Genomic DNA, 23955 nt, shown 5'->3' with positions numbered 1-23955 from the left:
GTCTCCCCTCCCACAGAGCGGGAAGGGGAAATGATTCTCAACTTGAAGCCTGATGTAGGGTGACCAGACGTCCCGATTTTATGAGGACTGTCCCGATATTTGCCTGTTTGTCCCGCGTCCCGACCGATGTTTGGTCAGGAGAGTGGACAAACAAAAAATTTTGCCCTCTGCTCCGGCACAAATGCAGAGCCCGGAGGGACACTCGCCCCCGACTCCGCCCCTCCTTCCCATTGATCCTCCCCAAATCCCCACCCTGGCCCTGCCCCCAGCCCCACCCCTCACTGCCCCATTGGATCCCTCCCCAAATCCTCGCCCTGGCCCTGCCTCTTCCCCAAGCAGGCAGCATCCTCCTCCCTCCCAGGTTTGCACACGGGCCATGGCCATGGCCGGGAGCGCAGCACGGAGGCTGCTCCAGCCCTGGAGCCTGCGGGGCAGCGCAGTGGGGCTGGGGGCAGTGCGGAGCGGACAGGACCCATGTGGGTGGGGGGCGGAGACACATGTGGGGCAGACACGCTCCTGCCAGGAGGGCCTGGGCCCGGCTGCCTGTTTCGCCCCTTGCCCGGGAGCTGCAGGAGGGACCTGGAGTACGGCTCGGCTGCAGAGCTCGGAGCCCAGGCTGGGCCCAGGAGTGAGGGGATGGGGGAGCTGGGGGTGTATCGGGGGTCGGAGCCGAGAGTTGGGTGGAGACGGGGCTGTGCCACTGCCACCTGGCTGTGTGGGGGGAGCCTCTGGCTTTTTTTTTTTGCTCCGCCCTCCGCGTCCCAATATTTCATCTTTGACAACTGGTCACCCCAGCCTGATGTGAATCAGGATGTCTGGACCAAGGGGCCAGAGACTGGCCTTTGCTAGAGAAACCACTGTCAAGTGTTAGCCAATTAGGACAAGTCAGCAAATAAGAACAACCTCAGGTCTCAGTAACTGCTGCAGGTAGCAAAGTCCTACAGGGAGCAGTTTCTGGCACTACACCTGCACAGCTCTGCTCCCCGGCTCTTCTCGGGCTCCTGCTCTCTCCTTAGCTCCGCCCCACTCTGCCCCAGGCAGGTCCAGCTCCCACGGAGGATGGGACCCCCTGGCCTGGTGACTCCCTCATTACACTGCCTGGCCTGTCAGTGCGGCTAAGTTGGAGCTTTGGCCTCTCCCCATTGCCCAGGGGACTGTCAGTCTCAGGGTCCTGATTTCCCATTGGCCCTTCCCCCTTCTATTGGGACTGGGAACTAGCCAACCAAAACCCCCACTAAGTTTTAGTAAGGGGCCAACAGTCCCTTACATGAGCCAGTCCCGTGAGGGTCACCAATGTGCAGAAAAAGCAGCAGGAGCTGGTCCCATGGTGTAACGGGCAGCACTCAGGACTCTGAATCCTGCAATCTGAGTTCAAATCTCAGTGGGACCTTGTGTTGCTTTGTGGTGAAGCCCTGGAGCTCGCAGTGCTCAACTTCCCTGTCTCCAGTTGTAGGAGAACAAGTCTTTCCCTTCTGGCTATGGTGGGTCAGGGCTCTAGAGCTGGGTACTGGTGTCTTAGGGTTGGGATTCTCATGGCTTTACCTGGTGCCCATAAGTCTGGCACTTGCCACTGTGCTTGAAGGAAGCAGGGCTGGGCAGGCAGGAGCCCAGCACCTCTCCTCCTCTGGGCACCTTGAGCAGAGGCAGCTGGTGCTGACAGCTCCAAGGGAAGGCTTAAAAGCAACTGAGGGCAGGGCAAGAGGAGGGGAGGACCATGCCTATGTGTGGCCAGCAGACAGCCACAGAGAATCCCTACCATGCCAAACCCCTGCAGGACAGCTGCTGATGCTCTGTGGCCAACATCAGAAGAAGGTAGGAAAGCAGGGCTGGGCCTCTGAGGGTGCTCAATTTGGCAGTGGAGCCGCCCATTTTCTTTGGCAAGTCAGGAATGGCAAAGGCGAGACTGGAAGCACCTGGGGCTCATGCCCCAGCCTTTGTGACACCCACCCTCAACTCCTTCCTGGGGCTCTAGCTGAAGCCAGAGCATTGGCCTGAGTGGCCAAGAAGAGGTTCCAGCCCTGAAGGGAGCAGGACGTTCAGCACAAAGTGAGCACAACCACGAGGGGACTCAAATCCTGAATCATCCGATCCACAGGGAGATGCCTTATCCTTTAGGCCACATGATGAAGGGGTCTAAGCTCTTCTTTGGAAAAGCCAGACACTGTGTTTCTCAGGTCATCTGCTGAGGGGGCCGAGACACTCTGGGCACAAGAAGTCGAGTTCCCAGCGAGACGTGAGACTTAATTGTATGGGGCCAGGTGCAGGGCTTTGGCAGGGAGGCTCGGGCATCGGGGATTGAGGTGCAGTGGATGGACCGGTGTCTAGGCACAGAGATTTAGTCTCCCTGAGGAGGAGGAGGAATCCTGCTGACAGGCAGTGGCTGTGCAGAAAAAGAGGAGGGGTTCCTGGGACTTTTTTTGCCCCCACTTTGCCTGCCTGCTCATTCTTGTGGTGAATGGTGAAGGTGTTTCCTAACAAGCCCAGGTAGCTCAGTTGGTAGAGCATCAGGCTCTTAATCTGAGGGTCCAGGGGTTAAGCCCCTGTCTGGATGCTCAGCTTTTAAGTTGCCTTGTGTGCCAGGACCCAAATTCTGTTGACAGCCACACAGGGATTCCCAGAAGCTGTGGCCATTTCCTGGAAAGGTTCCTTTCCTTAGCAATCAGGAGAGAGGCCACATCCACAGGAGCAGGTGCAGATAGCGCAGTCTCTGGCTGCCAGGAAGTGCTGTGGGGCCAGGTGCTGAGAAAGCCCAGAGGGGGAGCAGCAGAGATGGGGGGAAGGGAGAGAGAGAAGCAATGAGGACAGAGCATAAGGGTAAAGGGGAACCCTCTGGTCTGGCTATTGTGGGGAACCTCCCTGGTTTATACACGACCATGGTGGAATTGGCCAGAGAAAGGATCTGAGTCCCCACCCCCTTACCCAGAGGCTGCCTGACCTCGAGGACTGTTAGGATACAGATATTCAGGCCTGTACTTTAAGAATTTAGGTGTATTTTTATCACTTAGCTAGTTATAAAGGTATAAAAGAAAGAATAAAAAATCACTGTCTGTCTGTGTAATGGCCTTCTCTTACTGTGACAGTCTGAGGCCTGGTTCTTCGGCTAAGCAGCAAAGGCAGCCATAAGCTGGGAAGTGTATGGTCACATCCTCACATTCCCAACTAGTCACATTGAAATAAGGTGCGATTGGGCTGTGAGGAATACAATCCTGCCCTGATATTCCATCACCTCCAGAGAAAGGGAAACTTAGTTTGGTAGCATCCTGTCTGGCAAGAACTCACTTATCAATAGACACAGCTGGAAAACCCTTATGTCTGTATAGATGTAGTTGTGAAATCCTCCCTTCTGTATTGTTTTGTATGTTTATTTGCATGGTCTCAGTCTGGTTCTGTGATTGTTTCTGTCTGCTGTATAATTAATTTTGTTGGGTGTAAACCAATGAAGGTGGTGGAATATAATTGGTTAGATAATCACGTTACAGTATATTAGGATTGGTTAGTTACATTTCAGTAAAATGATTGGTTAAGGCATAGCTAAGCAGAACTCAGGTTTTAGTATATAGTCTGCAGTCAATCAGGAAGGGGGGGGGAAATGGGAACAGGGACTGGGGATGGGGGAATTGGGATCATGTTTTGCTACAGGGGGAAATGGGAACAGGGGATGGGAACAGAAACAGGGACACAGGCAAGGCTCTTTGGTGTCAGAGCTGGGAAGGGGAAACTAAGGAAGGAAACTGGAATCATGCTTGCTGGACGTTCACCCCAATAAACATCGAATTGTTTGCGCCTTTGGACTTCGGGTATTGCTGCTCTCTGGTCATGCGAGAAGGACCAGGGAAGTGAGAGGGTGATGGAATAAGCCCCCTAACACTGTCATTTGTTGCACTAGGCTCCATTCACATCCCACTCCTGACACAATCACTGTCTTCTATCTGACGAAATAGCCTAATTTCAACCTCTCCTGTAACATTACACCACCAACTATTCAGCATTTGTAGGAGACAAGCTGGAGGGAATTCAAATATCTTCAAATGGCAAAACTTTCCCCCCGGCCTGGTCACTGAATCCTATGGTGAGAAACTTTCTGTGCATTTCAGTTTCTTGTATTGTTGGATGGGGCCTGAGGTGCTGGAAGGGAAATGTCCATGGAAAACCTGGACATCACTGTTGTCCAAAAAAAGGCTGGTGTTAGACACAATCGCTTCTCGTATTCCCGTGGAATCCGAGTCTAGCTGAAGAATTTCTGTCTATCCTAGAGAGAATCATTCCATTGTAAATACAAATGAAATGAGATCTTCAGGTCAAGTCAGCGCCTTTTAAAAATATTTACTGAGCAAAAAGCCATTCTTTGCCTTGTTGATAAGGACAAGAAGCCCTCTTTTCCTTTCCATTTCAAATGCAAAATGAATGGAGATTTTCATTGAAAAACTTCTGGTTTTTAGGGGGAATTGAACCCAGGCCATGGCTGTTAAAACACCAGAACCTACTGCTTAAAGCACCATGAAGGGTTGTTTTTTTCTGACAGCCAGTGTTGTTTTTCTCAGCCTCCTACTTCACCAATGTCAGACTCTGAGTGCAGTTAAGCTCTGGAATAGGCTCCCAAAGGCGTCTGTGGTGTCTCTGTCCTCAGAGGTTTTTAAGAACAGGTTGAACAAACCTCTGTCGAGGATACTCTGCATATACTTGGTCCCATAGACAACCTGCTCTGGCTCTATCTGCTACCTTCATCGTGTTTGGATGTAAAGGTGGGAAATGATGGGGAAATTGGCCCCTCTTTCAAGTTTAAATGTTGTAACTTCTACATCTAGACCGGGGTGGCCAACCTGAGACAATGTAACTGCCAAACGTGCACCTTTGTATGCAACTGCTGAGTCAGTTGTGAACCTTGCTACCATTATCATTATCCCTTTGAAATGATGATGGTGATGGACACTTGGCTCTATATCCCAGAGTGCCCTGGACGTCTACAGGCTGCATTAGCCAATCCAACCATTTGGCACTTGCAGATGGGCACCTCTGTATTGTGCCTGAGTCTTCTACAGCTATGAAAGGCTGGTAGATGCCGATATTTTCCCGTCTTTTTAACCAGCACTAATACCCAGCCAGGCCAGGGCTGGGAAGAGAGAGAGAGCAGCAGGTTTCCCCTATTGTGGCCATCTCGCTTTTTCTTGACTAGCTTCACCTCTGCACCAACTTGTACTTTTCCTATGTGAGCCTGGCTAGCTCAGTTGGCAGAGCATCAGACTTTTAATCTGAGAGTCCAGGGTTCAAGTCCCTGGTCAGGTGAAAAACTTCTCACTGTGAGTATAAAAATCTGTCTTTCTGGAGTCTTGTTCAGTGTTACTCTTTCTCTCCAGGATTTTGCCTTTCCTAAGAAGGGCCTTTCGGGGGGGGGATTGAAGGAGCAACTCATTGACATCCCCTCTGTCCTTGCAGGCTGGAGGAATAAAGTCCTCTGGGCATATGGCATGTTCCTCCCCTGCACACACAAACACACAGAATATTCATAAGGAATTAGAATTAGAATCCACCACATTCCTTGGCAGCTTGTTCCTGTCATGAATCATCCTCGCTGTTGAATATTTGTGCCTTAGTAGTAATATGAATTTGTCTCTTTTCACCTTCCAGCCATTGGGTCTTGTTATGCTTTTCTCTGCTCAATTAAAGAGCCCTTTCATACCCAATATTTTCTCTCCATTAAGGCCCTTCAACACTTCAATGAAATCACCTTTCAATCTTCTTTTGATAAGCTAAACAGGTTGAGCTCGTTCAATAGCAAAGAGCCACCAAATGTTCTGAGGGCTGGAGAAAAATGTCTTCTTGGGAAAGTGGTGGATTCTCCATCTCTTGATATCATTTAATGAAGACTAGACGCCTTTCTGGAATGTGTTTGCCCCAAAAGTAGCTATTGTGTCATACAGGAGGCCTGTGATATGCAGGGGGTCAAATAAGATGCTCTAGTTGTCTCTTCTGGCCATAAAGTCGACTAATTTCTGAAAAACTGAGTGTAGCATTGGGAGCAGCGTCTGATGTTTTCCTGTCTAGCCGGCTTGCTTCCTAGAACGAACGCTCCTTGAGTGGGTGATCCACAGGGAGTAGCTCAAACCTCCAAAGTGCCTGGCCAGGGGCAGGACATTAGCACAGCAAGGGAGGGGTGTGGCAGTGACATCACAAAGGCCTTTTGCAGGACCTCAGACTATTGGTCCAAGGTGTTGGGGAGGTGGTGACCTCACAGAGAGATGCTGACATCAGCCAGGCAGGACAGGGGCGAGGGGCCAGGGAAACCTCAGAGACCCCTGTGGCTTTGCTTCAGCAAGTCTCCTTCTCCAGGTCTCTCTTTGAGGACTGAGGGAGTGTTCGGCTTCACGGACGTGAGCGCCAGGAGGAACCTCTTTCGAGTTTTCTCCTTCCCTTTCAGTGATTTTACAAGAAACCAGCCGACCTTGTTTAGAAGGTAAGAGCCTCCTCGAGGTTTGAAACCTGTTCAGTCTGATCCATCTGGTGACCACTGAATTCTAGGCATGGAAAACACGAGCTTAAGGAGGCAGAATTTTATTCCGAACCTGGGATTTTGTCCCTTAGAATCACTGGGGACATTAGGGTTTGTCCTTTTGGTTTCACCTTTTCCTCCATCCATCCCTCCCTCCTTTCTCTTTGTCTCTTGCTTCTTTTGTCTTTTCTCCTGTTCCCCTCCCAACACCAGGAAGGCATTTTTCTCCAGCCCTCAGAACACTTCGTGGCTCTTTGGTCATCAGATTCCTGAACTGCAACTGGGGGCTTGGCTACACTTGCAAATTTGCAGCGCTGCAGCAGGGTGTGAAAACACACCCTCTGCAGCGCTGCAAATTGCGGCGCTACAAAGCGCCAGTGTAGTCAAAGCCCCAGCGCTGGAGCGGCCCCAGCGCTGTCCGGTATTCCCCACAGGGAGCTGGAGTACGGACAGCGCTGGGAGAGTTTTCTCCCAGCGCTGGGGCTTTGACTACACTTAGCGCTTCAAAGCGCTGCCGCGGGAGCGCTGCCGCGGCAGCGCTTTGAAATGCAAGTGTAGCCAAAGCCTAAATGTGGTTCTTGTTCTTCTGCACAACACAGCTCCTGGAGAAGAGGGATCTGCAAATGTACTTTTATATGATACCTTTGTTTAACTGATGAAAACATAAACTAGACACTTAGAGGATTGGAACTGATTTCAGCGGATGGACAGCTTTGCTAGGTTTTTATGCATTTGGACAGCGAAATGTTGAGTGTTTACATTGATATCAAGCACTCCTGTATAGAGGAGCCCCTGAACATAATGGAGAATGGAAATGAAAATGTTTTCCTTTTTTTTAAAAAAAGAAAGAGGGTTATAAGAGAACACGGGGGTTTGAACTGAGGACTACGTGAACTGCACTCAAGCACTTTAACACTGAGCAATATCCCCATGACAACAGGAGTATGGAATCGTGATCTCCAGCACTTTGAAGGACAGACCCTGCTTCATCGAGCTCCTTTGCCATTCCCAGACCACAGGTGGTTTTAAAAATGGGGTTTGATTAAACTTCTTAAATGTGGCAAACACCACAGCTTGCACACCCACCGATATAGCTTCTCCCACTGACATAGCTGCCACCTCTTGGGAAGTGGACTAACTGCACCCACAGGAAAACTCTTTCCCCTCAGCCTAGAGCAGTGGTTCTCAAACTGAGAGTCAGGACCCCAAAGTGGGTCATAACCCTGTTTTAATGGGGTCACCAGGGCTGGCATTAGACTTGTTGGTGCCTGGGGCTGAAACCAAAAGTCTGAGCCCCACCACCCAGGGCTGAATCCCTCAAGCTCTGGTTTTGCCCTCCCCTAACTGGGGCAGGGCTCAGGCTTTGTCTCCCCTGCCTGTGCTCAGTGTAGAGGGGCTTGGTGCGTCTTTCTAGGGTCAGGTAGTAAGTTGTTTTTTTTTTGGCAGAAGGGGGTTGCAGTGAAAGGAAGTTTGAGAAACCCTGGCACAGAGCCTCTGAGTATGTCTAGACTTGGCTCCCTGTGGCAGATCAGACACTGAAAGTGCAGCCATGGAGACACCACACCCCAGCCTTGCCCAGCAGGCAAGAATCAAACATCCACAGACAAATGCCTGTAGCTTTTTAACCCATCTCCCTAAGCCCTCAGCCCCCACCATTTAACAAAGGGGCTTTTCTACACTATGGTTCTGGTCTCACTGAAGGGTCATTTCCAATTGTTTGCTCAGAGCAGCATTAGGGAAAATGGTGCCCTGGGCAAAGCTTGTACTTTGGCACTTCCCCATTGCCCCTGGACGATCCCCACTCCCCCTTTACCGCTAGCTCCTGCACTCCCAGCCCTTGCACCTCCTTCACCCCTAACTCCTGCCCCCTCCTGTGCCCCATTTGCCCTTAATTCCCTGGGCCACCAGCCATTGCCCCTCTCCTGCAGCCCCTTCACATGGCTCCAGTGCTGGGGTCCCCGCACTTGTTCTCCCTTTCCCTGGGCTTTGGCATCACTAGCCCCTGATTAGCAAGTAGGGTTCAGTGGTCCCCAAAAAGTGGGGCATGACTCCTAGGGGGACACAGAGGAACATTCATGGAGTCAATGAAATCAATTGAGCTTCTTCAGTTTCTCGCTGCAGACATTTCCCTTGTTTTTAAAGGCAAAAATCCTGATCTTTCCAATGGGAGCTGCTGCTTCAATGTTCAGTTTGGGGAGGGATCTGGCTGCACTCAGAGATCTGACCCTCGCTGTGCAGCAGGAGGCGGAGGGAAGCTGATTGTCAGGGCTCAGGGCTGCACCCTGCCATGTTGAGCCCGTGTCTGTGCTAAGCTCGGCATCAATCAGGTGATTCTGGGCAGTTTGGGGTCCCCGGGCTCCCACAGGAGGGTGAAGCAGGTCACCCCTGGAGCAGGTTAAAGCTGCAGGGTGACAGTGGGGTTGCTGCCCCTGTGAACAGCTGCTGTAGCACCGCCGGGGCAGGACAGGGAGAGCCAGTTATACGCCCCCCCCCAGCCTGTATCGGGGGATGGGAGCACTCACACCCTGGGGACCCACCCACCAGAGATCTGCTGGGGGGGGGAGTGGCACCCACACACCCAGGATGTTTTAGAGGGGGACAAGGGCATCCACACTCTGGGATCCTCTGCAGAGGGATGGACACCCACACATCCAGGATTCTGTATGGGGGGCAGAGGTACCCGGACACCTGGGCGGGGGATGGGGGCACCGAAACATCCGGGATCTTACCTGGGAGGACAGCGGCACCTGCAGCTCGACATGAGACGGGGGCTGGGGGAGAAGGAGCATTTCCCAGTTCCAGACTGTCCCTGTCTGGCCAAGGCACAGAGCTCACAAGCAGAGTTTAAAGCTCCAGCTGCCAGGCTGCAAAACAAGCTGGGCTCCATGGCTGGTGCCTGTGATCCCAGCGCCTGGGGAGGCTGAGGCTGGCGGATCGCTTGAGCTCAGGAGTTCTGGGCTGCAGGAGACTGTGCTGATCAGGTGTCCACACTAAGTTCAGCATCAATATGGTGATCCTGGGGAAGCTGGGGGTCCCCAGTTTGCCTAAGCAGGGGTGAACTGGCCCAGGTTGGAAATGGAGCAGGTCAAAACTCCTGTGCTGATCAGTAGTGGGATCGCACCTGTGAATAGCCCCTGCAGCATAGCCTGGGTGAGACAGTGAGACATGGTCTCTTTTTAGACCTCCCTCCCCCCCCCCCCCGCAGAGCCTGCATGGGGGGATGGGAGCACCCACACGCTGGGGATTCTGACTTGGGGGGAGGGACACCCCCCTGCAACACGGATCTTGAAAAGAGGAACAGAGACACCCACACACCACAGAGCCTGGATGGGGGCAGGGGAACCACACACGGGAGCTAGTTCATGGGGTGGGGGACACACCCATATGCTCCGTTGCACCATTCTTAATGAGAAGAACGGGGGCATCCACACAACACGGATCCTTAATGGGCGGGGGGACACCCACACACTCCACTATTAAGCAGGAGGGACAGGGGCACCAGACACCCACAGTAGCTTGGAGAACACCCACATCCACCGGATCCCTCATGGGGGGTAAGACAGAGGGGATTGTAATGGGGCCCAGCGCACCCACGCACCGGGGATTGTTAAGCGTTGAAGGGACAGGGACACCCACACACACTGAGATCAAGTCCTTGGAGGAACGCAAACCCTCCACAGAAGGACCTGGTATGTTCCATGATGGCAGCCCAGCCTGGGTGAGTCAAAGTCTCTTTTTATACAGCCACGCCCCAGAGATCCTGACTAGGGGAAGAGACACCCACCCACCAGAGATCCTTAATGGTATAGGGTGCACCCACACACCAGGGATTCTTATGGGTGGGAGGAATGGAGACAGCCAGACACACTGAGATCACTTCCTCCCAGGAGCCTGGGCCAGACAGGGAGACACAGTCCCCCTTTACATCTCTGCCAGACAACCTTCCTCCCACTCCCTCCACAGAATGTTCTTATCTGGAGGTGAAGCCAGGGAAATCCCATGGAGGATTCATATCTGGGGAACGGGGGGGACCCACTTACCACCAGAGATTCTTAAGGGCAGGAGGAACAGGGACTCCCAGCTCTGCAGCATGGGGGTGGGTCGCCTGCTGGGATCATCTGGGCATATTTCACCTTGTCAGTTCCCTGCCATTGCCTTGGGGGCTCCTTGTTCGCTGCCTCTGGCACCCAGTTTAGCCTCCTTCCTGAGGGCTGAAACGCTTTGATCTGTCTAAGGTCAGTGGGATCAATGTGTGTCATGGTGTAATTCTGTGTTATTCGGGGTCAGACTAGCTGAGCTAATGGCCCCTTCTGCCCTTAAACGCCATGAAAACATTTCCCTGGTTTCCCCTTGCGCCTGACAGACACCACGGTGAGGGGCCCAATAGAAGATCCTGGACACAGCGCTCTGGCTCTTACTTTACGTGGGGACGTCAGCGCTTTCCTAGCAAAGCTGCTGCTAAAGCGCTGGATTTGGGGAACGGTTCGGCTCCGATTCAGAGATCTGCCTGCGGGGTGTGAACCTGCCACGAGGAGCGGGAAACGCAACCAGCACCGGGAGACGTTGGCTGAGCTCCAGGCTGCCCCCGTGTGGCCAAAGCTTAGAACTGAGCAGCGGAGTTTGAAGCTGGCGCTGGGAGGGACGTGAACACGCGGGGCACGAAGGCTCCTGCGTGTAATGCTTGTTGGGTGGGCAGCTGAACGTAGCTGATTGCCGGAGTTCAGGGCTGCACCCCGGGGTGCTGAGCAGGTGTCTGTGCTTAGGTTGGCCTCGCTGTGATGGTTTCTGGGAAGTTTGGGGTCGCCAGTCCCCCTAGAGAGAGGGGAACCAGGCCAGCCCAGGAAAGGAGGCTTTCAAAACTCTGGTACCAATTGGCAGTGGGACTGACCGTGTGAAGAGCCACTGCAGCCCCGCCAGGGAGAGCTGGTATCTCTTTATGCAGCCCCTCCCCCATTCCTCAGGACGAGGGTTGTGCTCAAAGATCTGTGCCCCGTGTTTTCACCTCCATGTGAAACGCACAGTGCAAATAACCCTCAGCGTATCAGCTCAGTTCCAGGCTCCACTTCCACCCGCTCTGAGCGCAGAGCTCCCAGGCTGAGCCTGAAGTTGGAAGCGGGAGACAATGTAACCAGCCGGGCCCCGTGGCTGGTGCCTGTGATCCCAGCTCCTGGGGAGGCTGAGGCTGGCGGATCGCTTGAGCTCAAGAGTTCTGGGCTGCAGGGGGCTGTGTCGATCAGGTGTCCACACTAAGTTTGGCATCAATATGGTGATCCTGGGGAAGCTTGGGGTCCCCAGGTTGCCTAAGGAGGGGTGAACCGGCCCAGGTCGGAAACGGAGCAGGTCAAAACTCCCGTGCTGATCAGTAGTGGGATCGCGCCTGTGAATAGCCCCTGTAGTGTAGCCTGGGCAAGACAGTGAGACACAGTCTCTTTTTATACAGACACCCCCCGCAGAGCCTGGATGGGAGGATGGGAGCACCCACACGCTGGGGATTCTGACTTGGGGGGAGGGATGCCCCCTTGCCACATGGATCTTGAAAAGGGGAACAGAGATACCCACAGATCCCGGATGGGGGCAGGCAGGGGAAACCACACACTGGAGCTAGTTCATGGGGTGGGGGACAGAGACACCCACCGGAGATCCTGGATGGAAGCACCCACATGATGGGGACCTTGAACTGGGAGGAGGGAAGCACCATGTACCAGAGGTTCTGAAGGGGGAACAGGGACACCCACACACCAGGTGTCTTGCAGCAAGAGCTGCGGTCTTCATTTACACAGAGCAGTGATGGGGAATTAACCACGTCCCTCGCGGAGCTTGTTCCACTAGATGATTAGCCTCATTGAAGTACCCAAACCTTTTAACAATAAGAAGTGAAATGAAATGGCCACATGATGGCAACAGAACCTAAGAAACGTGTTAGTGTCTAAGGTGCCACCAGGGGGGCTGGCCCTGCTTTCCTACCCTCTTCTGATGTTGGCCACAGAGCATCAGCAGCCGCCCTGCATGCTGGTCTGTGGGTGGCCTTCAGTGGGGTTCAGCACAGCAGGGAGCAGGCTGGCCCTGTGGCTGTCTGCTGGCCACACATAGGCATGGTCCTCCCCTCCTCTTGCCCTGGCCTCTGTGGCTTTTAAGCCTTCCCTTGGAGCTGTCAGCACCAGCCGCCTCTGCTCTAGGTGCCCAGAGGAGGAGAGGTGCTGGGCTCCCACCTGCCCAGCCCTGCTTCCTTCAAGCACAGTGGCAAGTGCCAGACTTGTGGGCACCAGGTGAAGCCATGAGAATCCCAACCCTCAGGTGTCAGTTCTAGAGCCCTGACCCATCCAGCAGGAGGGGAAAAAATGGTGCTTGTACAGCTGGAGACAGGGAAGTGGAGCAGTGTGAGCTCCAGGGCTTTACCACAAGGTCCCACTGAGATTTGAACTCAGATTGCAGGATTCAGAGTCCTGAGTGCTGCCCATTACACCATGGGACCAGCTCATTCTGCCTTCTCTGGCCATCAGTGACCCTTATGGGGCCTGCTCAAGTAAGGGACTGTTGGCCCCTTATTAAAGCTTAGTGGGGATTTTGGTTGGCTAGTTCCCTGTCCCAGTAGAAGGGGGAAGGGCCAATGGGAAATCAGGAACCTGAGACTGACAGTCCCCTGGGCAATGGGGAGAGGCCAAAGCTCCAAGTTAGCCGCACTGACAGGCCAGGCAGTGTAATGAGGGAGTCACCAGGCCAGGGGGGTCCCATCCTCCGTGGGAGCTAGACCTGCCTGGGCCAGAGTGGGGCGGAGCTAAGGAGAGAGCAGGAGCCCGAGAAGAGCCGGGGAGCAGAGCTGCACAGGTGTAGTGCCAGAAACTGCTCCCTGTAGGACTTTGCTACCTGTAGCAGTTACTGAGACCTGAGGTTGTTCTTATTTGCTGACTTGTCCTAATTGGCTAAAACTTGACAGTGGTGGGGGATGGAAGCATAAAGTCTTCGTCCTCCAAACGACCCTGCCTGGTGTCCATCTGTATCTATTACCTCTTAACACAGGATTGTAAAAAATAGAGTGAGGTCATTTAAACATCATTTATTTTGCAGCTTCATTTACTGTGCTAACAATGTAGCATCCTGACACTGATACTTCTGCCCATGTGCCCTGTGGATTGGATTCATTTTAGTGGGATGTGGGACATGTGCAGGATAATTTAAACTCTTAATTTCCTTATGGTTTCCCTGCAATATACTTCTCTGCTGGTGCGATTTCTGACCATTGCACGTCTATTGTATTTATTACAATAGCACAAGTAAGTCACACAAGTGACATAGTCTAGGGGCTTGGCTACACTTGCAAGTTAGAGCCCATTAAAGCAGCCCCAGGGGTCCTAACTCCTGAGGTGTCCACACTGGCAAGGCACATGGAGCACCTGGGCTCTGCAGCTGGAGCGCTCCTGGTAATCCACCTCCATGAGAAGCATAAACCTCGCTGAGCCCTGCTGAAACACCCTGGCATCACTTGAGTGCGGATCTCCCTCAGCCTCCCCCGCAATGCTGGTCAGTTGTATTGTCACTGTGATAGTCAGTGCTTCCCTTCAGGGCCGGCCCTAGGGGGTGCAGGGCCCAGGACAAATCCTCCCTTTTCTGCCCTGTCCCCACTCCACCCCTTCCCCCAAGCTCCCACCCCTGTCCCCTCTATTCCCATCCTGCACCTTCCTGCCCCATTCCTCTCCCTCCCCAACCTCTTCCCGTCCCTGCTCCTCCCCCTCCCCGCCCAGTGCCTCCTGCACCCCACTGAACAGCTGATCACTGGCAAGTGGGAGGTGCTGAAGGGGAAGAGGAGGAGCTTGTCAGCAAGGCCTGTAGTGGGGCAGGGGAGGGAGGATCTGGCTGCCAGTGGGTGCTGAGCACCTATTTTTGCTCTGTTGGTTCTGCAGCCCTGTAGCTCCCATGGAGTTGCTGACTTGGCTCCTTTCGCACCCTGGAGAGAGGATCAGAACCAGGGCTATGGCTGATCTATGGGGCACCAGGTGAGTGGCAGAGGCTTCAGGCACTGAGAGTTTGCCTGACCCCTCAGGGACACAGGGTGAGGGGGTGTCCCAGGGATCTCGATGAAAGGAGCAGAACAGGATTTCCTTGGGGTGGGGAGAGAATTGAGAGTGTCTCAGGGGGTTGTACAGAGGTGTTGCCCGGGTGAGGGACTGGCTAAAACACAGGCCTCGCTGTGAGCAGGATTTGAACCTGGGCAGGGGAACCGTATTGGATTTCAACTCCAACGCCTTAACCACTCGGCCATCACAGCTGTGAGCACAAAGCTGCCTCAATGCCAGAGAAACTGGTAAAGAATCACAATGCCCAGGTGTGAAGTCATCTGAACTACAGGATTTCCACGGCAAACCTGGCTCCCAAAGCACAGGGGGGGATTTGGGGTTTATTCTCTTTGCTTAGCCATGTGCAGTCGCTCATGCTCCAATACGTCTGTTAGTCTATAAGGTGCCACAGGACTCTTTGCTGCTTTTACAGATCCAGACTAACACGGCCCCTCTGATACTCCTAGTGACACTCTCCAATGGATCCCCGTCCTCCACCCACCGTGAGGTAGGTAGGAGCGGATCATCATTATCCCTACTTGAAAAAGGGAGAAGCTAAGGCTGAGAAAGGAGAATTAACTTGTCTTAGGTCACACAGCCAGCCAGTGGCAGAGTTGGGAATAGGACCCAAGAGCCCTGATTTTCAAACTAACCATCAGATCTTGAATTTCAGACATTGAATGACCTGAATAAAGTGCTCTCAGGTGAGCTCCAGACCAACAACAGTGCACAGTAATTATTCAGCAAGTATTTGAGGAGCACTGCAATCTTAAAGGGAATCATGAACTGCTCAGAGACAATTAATGCAGAGAAGCAGCAAAATTAATCAAACATAGAACTGGTTCTGACTTATTTACTTGGTCTTAAAAGAGAACAACAAGGACCTGAGTCTCTTCCCTGTCAACAACCCCCTGCTCAGCCAATCAGGGTAGAGACTGAGGACGGGAGGCTGAGGGTTTTCACCAGAGAGCCCAAAGGATGGCCCAGGTCACCGGTGGGGATCACTGCCCGAGCACTATTTCAGCCCCACATTTTTGGGTGGACCTCCCACAGTGGGAGCTGCAGAGCAGTCCCCCTCAACACACACACGCTCCTGGTGCTGGGAGGGGAACAGGTGAAAGGACAAAAGAAGCAAGAGAAGAAGAGAAAGGAGGGAGAGATGGATTGAGGAAAAGGTGAAACAAAATGGACAAACCCTAATGTCCCCAGTGATTCTAAGGGACAAAATCCAGGTGTGGAATAAAATTCTGCTTCCTTGCCTAGAATTCAACTGTTTTCCATGCCTAGATTTCAACTGTCACCAGATGGATCAGACTGAACAGGTTTCAAACCTCGAGGAGGCTCTTACCCTCCAAACAGGGACGTCTGTTTTCTAATAAAATCACTAAAAGGGAAGGAGAAAGAGGTTCCTCCTGGCGCTCATGTACATGAACCCGAATACTCTCTCTGTCCTCAAAGAGAGACCTGGAGAAGGAGACTTGCTGAAGCAAAGCCACAGGGGTCTCTGAGGTTTCCCTGGCCCCTCACCCCTGTCCTGCCTGGCTGATGTCAGCATCTCTCTGTGAGGTCACCACCTCCCCACCACCTTTGACCAATAGTCTGAGGTCCTGCAAAAGGCCTTTGTGATGTCGCTGCCACACCCCTCCCTTGCTGGGCCAATGTCCTGCCCCTGGCCAGGCACTTTGGAGGTTTGAGCTACTCCCTCAAGAACAAATGGATATAAATTGGCAGTCGGGAAGTTTAGGCTTGAAATTAGACGAAGGTTTCTAACCATCAGGGGAGTGAAATTCTGGAACAGCCTACCGAGGGAAACAGTGGGGGCGAAGGACCTCTCTGGCTTTAAGATTAAGCTTGATAAGTTTATGGAGGGAATGGTTTGATAGGAGAACGTGATTTAGTCAATAGGTCAATAACGTGCAACCAATGGTAATTAGTACCAAGGGTCAATGTTGGGATATTGAAAGTCTTTTTCCTGAGTGTCTGGCTGGAGAGTCTTGCCCGCATGCTCGGGGTTCAGCTGATCGCCATATTTGGGGTCGGGAAGGAATTTTCCTCCAGGGTAGATTGGCAGAGACCCTGGAGGTTTTCGCCTTCCTCCGCAGCATGGGGCAGGGTCGCTTGCTGGAGGATTATCTGCTACTTGAAGTCTTTAAATCAGGATTTGGGGACTTCAACAGCTGAGTCAAGGGAGAATTATTTCAGGAGTGGGTGGGTCAGCTTTTGTGGCCTGCATCTTGCGGGAGGTCAGACTAGATGATCATAATGGTCCCTTCTGATCTTAAGTTCTATGATTCTATGATTCCCTGTGGATCACCCCATTCAAGGAGCGTTCGTTCTAGGAAGCAAGCCGGTAGTTTTGGATCATCTGCAAATTTTGTCAGCTCACTGTTTAGCAGGTTGTTTATGAATATGTTGACTAGTACTGGTCCCAATACAGACACCACTAGTTACCTGTTTCCATCCTGAAAACTGACCGTTTATTCCTACCCTTTGTTTCTTGTCTTTTAACCAGTTATTGATCCATGTGAGGACCTTCTGGAGGTGAAAGTAAGCCAGTATGTTCCGGTATGGGGTACCGGCAAGAGCCGGTATGTTATGCCAGACCGGCCCGGCTTCCCCAGGCTGGTGATTTAAAGGGCCCAGGGCTCCCTGCAGCGGCTGGAGCCCTGGGCCCTTTAAATCACCTCCCAAACCCCCCTGCCAGAGCCCCAGGCAGCAAATCACTGCTGTGGATGCTGCTCTCTCCCGCTCTGCGAACACAGAGCAGGGGCGGCAGAAGCTTCCTTACAGTGGGGGGGGCACCATTGTCTGAACTGTGGCACCCCCATGACACCCCTTCCCTAAGGACCCCCCCTCACACCACCGCTCCCCCCGAGGCCACCCCCACCGACGCCTCTTCCCCAAGACTGCACCCTCCCCCCGCCCTCATTTGTCCTAACAGCCAGTAAAGAGTGGTGGGGCCATGGCCCTCTAAACCCCCTGTTCCAGCCCCCCTGACACAGAGCTAATCAGGCAGCAGTGTGTGCGACAGAGAGTGCTGTGCTGAGCTGAGCCAGTGAGAGAAGGGGGCTGATGTCGGGGCTGTCCCCCTCCCCCTGCCTCAGGACTGGTTGCTTCCAGCAGCTGTCTGAGCTTAGAGACAGTGTGCGACACACTCACTCTTCCGCAACGCACACACTGTCTCTCCCCCCCACTCACACATGCTCTCTACCCCACCACGCACATTGCAGTTGAAAAGCAGCTGGCAATCTAGTAAGATGCCCATGGAACAATGGGATAGAAACCTGCATCATGTGATGCTGTACCAGCCCGTGAGGCATTGCAAACCCTTCCCAAAGCACCCTGCAGCCAGCTGCACAGTGGGATAGCTACCCACAGTGCACTGCTCTTTGTGGCAATCCAAGAGATGCTAGCATGGATGTGCTCTGGTGACACAGGGGCATAGGGTGGACATGCAACAGCTGTTCAATTAAAACACCTTAACTAAAGCCATGTTACTCTTTTATGTAGACATAGCTTAAGAGTGAGACAAGACCCAGCTCCGTTGAAACTAAAGAACCACAACATCCTTTGTAGTTGCAGGATTTGCACCTGTGCAGGGAAACACCGATGGATTTCTAGTCTATTGCCTTAACCACTTGGCCACAATTACTTGCTGGATATGTGGTTCTCACTGCACTCTAGTTCTGTTCTCACTGAGTGATCAATTCCAGTTGTTTCCTCAGACCAGCTTCCACAACACACCCACTGCTGTGCCCTTGTGTAAGGGTGTCCATGGCTGAACTGCAAGAATTCCTGCTCTGTTCCCTTCTGGCTGGAGCATGAGGAGAGTGCGTTTGTGGTTAATGATGTTGCTGTAGCTTGTTGTCCATTTCCTGCCCTGATCATTCAGACAGTTCCTTTCCCGTCATATCCCCAGTACCTCAGTGATTGCGATAGCAGGGGGCAGGTTTTCTCTGGGGCACTGAGCTTTGCCAGGGGGTTGGTGGCTCCTTTCTTTCCTCACCCTGGAGTAAACTCAGCTTTTTATTCCAAAGAAAGTGGTGGACTGGGTGGGTCTCAGGGAAGGGGCAGCGAGGTGTGGGCCGGGCAGGAGTCTGGGGAGGGGCAGAGAGGTGGGGGGGTTGGGCCGGGTGGGTCTCTGGGGTGGGAAGAGAGGGGTGGGTTATGGGCAGGGCAGGTCTCAGGGGAGGACAGAGAGGTGTGGGCAATGGGCAGGGTGGGTCTCAGGGAGGGGGCAGAGAGGTGGGGGCAGCAGGCAGACCTTGGGGTAGGGGTGAAGAGGCGAGGAGGCCCTGGGGAGGAGAGGAGCGCGAAAGGTGGACCAGCAGGCCTCAGCCAAAGAGCAGGGGTGGGAAGTGGCCAAATGGGAGTGAGGGCGGAGCACAGGTGGGGCCTCGGAGGGAGCAGAATGATGGGGGAGACAGCACCACGGTCTGGGCAGGGGCCACCCCCAGGATTCAGGAGGCCTGGGGCACAACAATTTCCGGGGCCCCTTCCATACAAAAGTTGCAATACTATAGAATCCTGTATTCTCCTGGGGGCCCTGCAGGGCCTGGGGCAAATTGCCCCCCCTGCCCTCCCTCTGGGCAGCCCTGCCCTCAGCCTCTCCTCGTCAGTCCCCTGCCCTCTCATCATTTTTGTTGCCCTCCCCTAGACTCTCTCCAATTTGTTTCTGTAGTGGGGGGCGGGGGGTGAAAACTGGACGCAATGCTCCAGATGTGGCCTCACCAGTGCTGACTAGAGGGGAATAATCACTTCCCTCGATCTGCTGGCAACGCTCCTACTAATCCAGCCCAATATGACCAGTTACCCATATTGAATGCAGACACAGCAATATTTGATACATTGGTTCCTGTCCATTCAGGAGGTTATTTCCCACCTATTCATAAATAATGAAGCTGCTCTAAGCGGAGGGGAGAGAGCTGTCCCATCCGTGTAGTTAACCCATCTCCCCGAGAGGTGGTAGCTATGTCAGTGGGGGAAGCTATGCTGGTGGGTGTGCAAGCTGTGGTGTCTACATGTGTATATAAAGTTTAATCAAACGCCATTTTTTAAACCCCTGTGGTCTGGGAATAGAAAAGGAGCTCTCTGAGGCAGAATCCTTAAGATCATGGAGTTCCATACGCAAATGTCATGGGGTATAGCTCAGTGGTAGAGTGTTTGACTGCCGTTCAAGTAGTGCTTGGTTCAAATCCAAGTGCTCCCTTACAAGCCTGTTTCTTTAATAAAAATAATTTAATTTCCAGTCTGCTCAGGAGCTCCACTAAATAGGGATCCCTGAAATGAATGGACACACTCAATGTTTTCCTGTGCAAATGCATAAAAACCTAGCAAACATGTCCTGCGGCTGAAATCAGTTCCAATCCTCTAAGGGCTTGGCTACGCTTGAGAGTTGCAGCGCTGGTGGAGGCTTTCCAGCGCTGCAACTTAGTAACTGTCCACACCTGCAAGGCACATCCAGTTCTGCAACCCCCTGGCTGCAGCACTGGCTGTACACTAGGGGCTTGGCTACACTTACAAATTTGCAGCACTGCAGCAGGGTGTGAAAACACACCCTCTCCAGCGCTGCAAATTGCGGCGCTGCAAAGCTCCAGTGTGGTCAAAGCCCCAGCGCTGGGAGCGCGGCTCCCAGCGCAGTACGTTATTCCCCACAGGGAGGTGGAGTACGGACAGCACTGGGAGAGTTTTCTCCCAGCGCTGGCGCTTTGACTACACTTAGCGCTTCAAAGCGCTGCTGCGGCAGTGTTGCCGCGGCAGCGCTTTGAAGTGCAAGTGTAGCCAAAGCCTTGGGGTGTAGCGAGTGCAGCACTGGTGATGCAGCGCTGCTCGTCAGGTGTGGCCACACACCAGCGCTGTTATTGGCCTCCAGGGTATTAGGAGATATCCCAGAATTCCTGTTCAGCCACTCTGCTCATCAGTTTGCACTCTACTGCCCTGGCCTCAGGTGACCCGCCCTTTAAATGCCCCGGGAATTTTAAAAATCCCTTCCTGTTTGCTCAGCCAGGTGTGGAGTGCAATCAGTGAATCTTTCCAGGTGACCATGCCTCCACACGGCAAACGAGCCCCAGCATGGGGCAATGGCGAGTTGCTGGACCTCATTAGTGTTTGGGGGGAGGAAGCTGTGCAGTCCCAGCTGCGCTCCAGCCGTAGGAATTACGATACCTTTGGGCAGGTATCAAAGGCCATCCTGGAAAGGGGCCATGACTGGGATGTGCTGCAGTGCAGGGTTAAAGTAAAGGAGCTGCAGAGTGCCTATTACAAAGCCCGCGAGAAACCGCTGCTCGGTGCTGCCCCCACGACCTGCCGTTTTTACAGGGAGATGGATGCGATACTTGGGGGTGACCCCACTGCCAATCCGACAACCACGATGGACACTTCTGAGCGGGATGGGGGACAGGAGGAGGAGGGGGGGAGGAAACCGAGAGTGAGGGTTTCTCCTTTCACTTCTGCTGGGGAGTGCCGGGGTTCCAGGGGCGTTTCTAGCAGAGCATTCGGAACTGAACTGGGGGAACCAGCTTCTCATTACAGGACGCTCACGTTCAGACCACATCTTTATTTACAGTTTTTTATAATACGATATCATCCTTCAATCCTAGTGTCACCATCGATAGCATGGCATGTTCAGCCTGGTGGGATACCCAGGGGAAAACTAACCAGCTCTTCAAATCCAAGAGAGTGGAGATAAATCACCTCTCCGAGTCAATGTGGGGTAATCAATAGGCAGACAGTGGGCCAAATCGCTCTTGAATGGACCCCAAAATATTTTTATTATTGTTATTTTTTATTATTATTTACACTGCAGTCTGGACCTTGACTAGACCCTGAGCAAAAATTTTGGCTCTTTACAAAAAATAACGGATTACCCCTAAGAACGGGTTGTGTTACATTCCTTATGTCCTCGCTCCCTCTTGTGGCCATTTCCTTTCCCTCCTTTCAGTGAAAGGCTTTGGGATTGTGTGTAGAAACTTTATTTCCTCGGGAGAGACCCCGGAGCAGGGGCTGCCTGCATGTACCAAGCACCCACTAGATTAGAAGGTGACAGGCCAACACCCGTAAGACGAGGCAGCCGTCCCTGTCAAAAAAATCATCTCCCTTCTTCACTTGAGTGACAGCCTGAATGGCTCCTTCTCCGGGCAGAGCCCCAAGGATTGGCATCATCCGCAACAAAGCCATGTGTCCGTAGCAGGAACCAACCCAAAATGTGCTTTCAAAGGAGCTGTCTCCTTCCTTCTGGGGTAAAATCTGCCATTATGGTCATTGATTTTAATTTCCCTTCTCCAAGGGCAGAGATGGGGTTGGAGCAACCTCAGGCTGGGATGTAGAGCCCATGTCCCCATCTGTCAGTCACTCTGGGAACCTGCCTTTGCTCCCAGCTGACAGGCTGCCTCCAGCTTCTCCGGTCAGCTCCTTAGTGTGGGGTGGGGTGGGTGAGTCACTTGACAAGCATAAGCGGCACATAAGAGAGCTACTCTCACCAGCTGCATTGGTGGTATAGTGGTGAGCATAGCTGCTTTCCAAGCAATTGACCTGGGTTCGATTCCCAGCCAATACAGGGATGTGATGTTTTCCCCCCTGGGAATTGGTTTAATTTCACTCACAATGTATCACTTTAGCAATGGAATGAGAGAATCAATGTCCCAACTCCCAGGAGGTCATTAAACACCCAGTGGAGGAAGAAAGGGGCAGGACTATACAGTGAGCTGTTGTGGAGTCATCCTGGTATTAAAATGTTTTACTGATTTTTAATTTTTTTCCCTTTACTTCCCTTTTAGACTCAGAGCCTTTAAGGTCAGAAGGGACCAGTGTGATCATCTAGTCCGACCTGCTGTACCTTGCAGGCCAAAACACCCCACCCACCCTCTCCTGTAATAGACCCGGGGAGGGGATCCTGGCTGCGGGCAGAGGCTGCCCTGCTGCAGCAGGAGCTGGCAGCATCAAGCTTCTGCCCCCACAGAAGAGAGCAGGGGGCGGAGAAGAGCAGGCTGGGCACCCTCTGGACCGTGGGCCCAGCGCCATGGCACCACTTGCGCCATGGTAAATCCAGTACTGGTGGGAGGGGAGGCAGCTCTGTGCACTGCCCCTACCCCAGGTAGCACATGGAGGCCCTCTGCTCCCCTCCCCCCATGGGTGTGCAGAGATGTGCCAGCAGCACTGAGGTGACTCCCTGTCCACTCTGCCTCCATCCGTCCATGCCGCTCCCAGAAATGGCCGGCATGTCCCAGCATCCCCTGGGGTGGGGGAGAGGTGTCTCCATGCACTGCCCCTGCCCCATGTACCAACACCGCAGCCCCCATTGGCCAGGAACTGCAGCCAATGGGAGCTCTGGGGGCAGCGCCTGCAGGCAGCGGCACACAGAGACCCCCTGGCATGGCCCACCTAGGAGCTGCTGCCAGAGGGTTGTGTGTACCGGTCACTTTGGGAGCTACAGTGCCCGGGGTAAGCGCCACCCCTCCTGCACCTCAACCCCCTCCCCCAGCGCAGAGCCAGCACCCCACATCCAAATTTCCTCCCAGAGCTTTGCTTGTCTTCCTTTCACCCAGAACCTCCCTTCTTCTCCTGAGCTGCAAGTAGCCACCCCTGGGAAGCCAAGAGGCAGGCACAGGATTCTACCTCCCAGCAGCCAACCGCACCTCCCCAGGCTTTGCAGAACGAATGGTGGCGCTCTACTAACCCCACTTAGCCACACTGAGGCGCTGAGCTTCTGCCCTGCCTTCCTCAGCTCGACTTTCCTCTTTTGCCCCATTCCCGCCTCACTCCCTCCTTTGGCAAGTCACACAGAGGAGGCAGCAGGAAGAGCCGGCCTCCACCGGCCAACCTCCAAGGGCAGAGGAGACCAAACCACAAGGCTTCAAAAGGTGACTGGCCAAGATCCTCTAGCTTTCCCCTGCTGATGCCAAGGCTTTTTCTCAGCTCATTTCACCACCCTCTGCCATGCAGGGGTTGAGTTTATTGCAGGTGTTACCCAAAATTGGGCCAGCTAGTCAGCGTAGGGAGAACTAATGACCCAACAGAGTTTGGCAGAAAGCAGCACGTTTATTATACTGACAGCTAAGCTCAAAAGAAGAAGCTGGGGGGGGGTCACACTCGCACTCGCATACTCACGCTCCCAGGACAGGCACAGCACTGGAGATGTCAGGATTCTGCAAGGTAAGTGTCCCACAGCGCAGCTATGGACGGTACGATGAAGGTAAGTCTTCCTGAGTCACAATGAAATACAACACGGAGAACCACTGGCCAGGCGGTCCGGGCAAAGGGCATTCACTGGAGGTACAAGCTTGTGAGTGCTCTCCTGAGCACAGGGCCCCTTCCCCTTTTAAGGGTCTGCACCTCATGGCCTGCGACTAGAGATGACTTGGCTGCATCTGGTTGGTCACACCCCACCTTGGGCAGTGTCCATGCTCTGGGTGTGTGAGT

General features: G+C 53.4%; 5 non-coding genes across 5 annotated transcripts; 3 read left to right on the top strand and 2 right to left on the bottom strand.

Moving 5' to 3' along the window:
• Positions 1 to 1318: 1318 nt before the first annotated feature.
• Positions 1319 to 1390, top strand: TRNAQ-CUG. Its single transcript has one exon. It is a non-coding gene; the product is annotated as a tRNA-Gln (tRNA).
• Positions 1391 to 5210: 3820 nt separating this feature from the next.
• Positions 5211 to 5283, top strand: TRNAK-UUU. The gene has a single exon. It is a non-coding gene; the product is annotated as a tRNA-Lys (tRNA).
• Positions 5284 to 12887: 7604 nt separating this feature from the next.
• TRNAQ-CUG lies at positions 12888 to 12959 on the bottom strand. Its single transcript has one exon. It is a non-coding gene; the product is annotated as a tRNA-Gln (tRNA).
• A 1709-nt stretch (positions 12960 to 14668) lies between these two features.
• On the bottom strand, positions 14669 to 14750 carry TRNAS-UGA. Its single transcript has one exon. It is a non-coding gene; the product is annotated as a tRNA-Ser (tRNA).
• Positions 14751 to 22021: 7271 nt separating this feature from the next.
• TRNAG-UCC lies at positions 22022 to 22093 on the top strand. The gene has a single exon. It is a non-coding gene; the product is annotated as a tRNA-Gly (tRNA).
• Positions 22094 to 23955: the final 1862 nt, after the last annotated feature.

This window comes from Mauremys reevesii, linkage group 23 (assembly GCF_016161935.1).
Source record: "Mauremys reevesii isolate NIE-2019 linkage group 23, ASM1616193v1, whole genome shotgun sequence".
Lineage (NCBI taxonomy): Eukaryota > Metazoa > Chordata > Testudines > Geoemydidae > Mauremys > Mauremys reevesii.
The sequence above is the reverse complement of the archived record's forward strand: the minus strand, read 5'-3'. Positions and strand labels throughout refer to the sequence as shown.